We start from the raw sequence: 2,684 nt of genomic DNA, 5'->3' as shown, positions 1-2,684 counted from the left end.
GGGATAATACGTCTTAGAATGAACATAAAATTTAAGTTCTGGAAAAGGTCAATATTAGTCTATATTCATCAGTTAGCTTACTTGGTGTCATAAAATTACAACAGAATCCCTGTAAAATCTAGAAAATTGGAAAATTCATAAAACTCAGTAATTATTGAAAAACGCTTAATCATAATATTAATCGTTTTTCAATAGTTAATTGCATTTTTATTAAGTTTTTTGGATTTATCGGATTATACAAGGATCCTGTTATTTATGACATCAGGTATATCTACTGTAGCATTTTGACTCCCTATACTTTCACTTTCTTCATGATGGCTTGATATTGATAATTTTAGGCCCACAGAATGTGGTTGATCATTCTTCTTAATGTAATGTTTTGACTTAGAGAGTAGGCCAGGTGTAAGCCAAATGTCAACAAGTGCTAAAAATAGAGTTAGGGAAATTCCACGATAAATAAAAAAAACAGAGCTATGAACAGTGAAATTGTGATTTTTATTTTCATTTATATTTTCTCAACTGGTTCCTGTATTAAAGGAAATTTGAACATTGACTACATGTGTAAACATTTTTTGGGTTGAAAACCTTTTTTGATCAAAAAAACAGGGAAATTGTACCTAATAGTGATGAATAGTTTTTAACTTCTCCAGTAACAGAGAAACCTATTAACTAAGCAGGATGCAGTGTAAAAATACAATTTAGAAGACAAAACACATATTTTGGGATAAAAACACTTTTTTGGGGTAAAAAACAGGGAAATTGTACCTAATAGAGATGGTAATTAAGATTTATAGAAGTATCATGACTAAATTATGGCAGTGAAAAGCTGAATTCGATTGAAATGTTGTAGTTCAGAAGCCGACAAAACACATATTTGGGGTGAAAAACACTATTTTCGGATAAAAAAAACAGATGTATATTGTGATTTATAGAAATATCATGACTAAATTATGGCAGTTGAAAGGTGAATTTGATGACAATATTGTTGTCTATGATATCAAGGCATGAAATGGGTATACTAAAGCTAAAAATAGATTATGACATCACAAATTAGCATAAAACAACATTTAAAACTGCATTTAAGATATTTGATGCTGATATTAAAGATGGGTTTCCTTATTATTTTGTGACAAACTGAGAAAATTATTTGATTAATTGATGTTTTTAATGAATTATCATGTATTCTTAATCATATCATTATGTTCTTGTTTTAATCAATCATAAATGTCCATGTATGTACAGTCTGGATAAACAAAACAGACTTTTTGACCTTTCAATGACAAAATCTAAACCTGGACACCCCAACTTCTTTTTTTTAGATCATTAAATGATTTAAGAGAAGACTATATTCCTCCATATTATCACACAGACAAATTTTATCAATTGATTAAGTCCTGTAAAAGTAATTGTATTATGCTGAACATGTCCAGTTTCTTGGATAAAGTGTGGAAAAATGCACCCAACACCCCTAGGTCCCTTCAGTAAGCATACAGAATATTAATACAATACTAAACTACCTTAGTTAACACGAAACCGTCCTGTAGACTAGAACGTTTTCTCGATTATCAAGTACTATCAAATATCAAGCTAAACCTAGTAAACAATTATTCGTCTGCTCATAGAACTAGAGTTTTATCGTCTGCTTGAGTCATTTTGATTCGATCAAGTGAAGTGAAATTTGTTTGTTTGTTTGGTTATATACTGTCATCTTCCTTCTCAAATTTCAATTTTAGTAGCTCAAAATTTTCATGGTCATCATATATTGAATTTTTTAGGAGACATTAAGAATTGGTCAGACTTTCATTTGACATATTGGAAAGCTTTTAAGGAGTTTTCTGGAAAAAGTTATAGAAGGTTGAATTTCGTGTTTTAACATGGGAAGAGATGGCAAATGAATTAGTGGAGTGAGTCCTGTCTAGTAAGGTCATTTTTTTTTTTAAATTGATATTTTTCAAAATGTTGTGAATGATTTTGTATGAAATTTTCAGAATAGGTAGAATAAAGACTAAATTACTTTTTTTGTCCAAAATTTGAATTTTTGACCACTTTTCAGCCAAATTTCGACCTGCCAACTTTGCAGCAATGTATCAAAATTTGAATTATTTGTTTTTCTTCACAAAATGGATGCCTTTAACACATGCACTAGTAACAGGCTTCAAAATTCATCTTTTTTGGATATAAATTCCTCTTGCAGGATATGGCAGGGGGCTTAATTTTTGTCATCAAATGGGAAGTATCGGGGTAATATCTATTCAATGTCTCATCAGTATTAGAAGAAAGACCATGAATGTGCATAGACTGGCTTTCATGTTTATGAATATTATGTAATGTCAAAATGAGTGAGGGGTGGGGCAGTTTAGTGTTAGCTTTGACACTTCTGTTTCCAGATTTTGGAGTTGTAGTATAAAAGAGAACACGTTATTATAAAAAAGACTGATTTTTCTTTTCTTTTTCATTTCAAGGCAAATTATACATTTAAATATCATTGAGAATGTGAATAAGAATGATCATCATCCAACTGCTGCAAAGCACCAGGTAAAATTTTGTCTGATTGTCCTTTTCTCTACCCACTGTCAGTTGAATTGAATTTTTTATATTTTGCAAATTCATGGATATCATCCAAAAACACATATTTTATCATTTTTCACCTCTTCCACCTTAGTTCTAATGCTTTCATTGTTCAA

Source organism: Lottia gigantea (genome assembly GCF_000327385.1).
Source record: "Lottia gigantea unplaced genomic scaffold LOTGIsca_513, whole genome shotgun sequence".
NCBI classification, from domain to species: Eukaryota; Metazoa; Mollusca; class Gastropoda; family Lottiidae; genus Lottia; species Lottia gigantea.
This window is presented reverse-complemented; position numbering follows the sequence as displayed.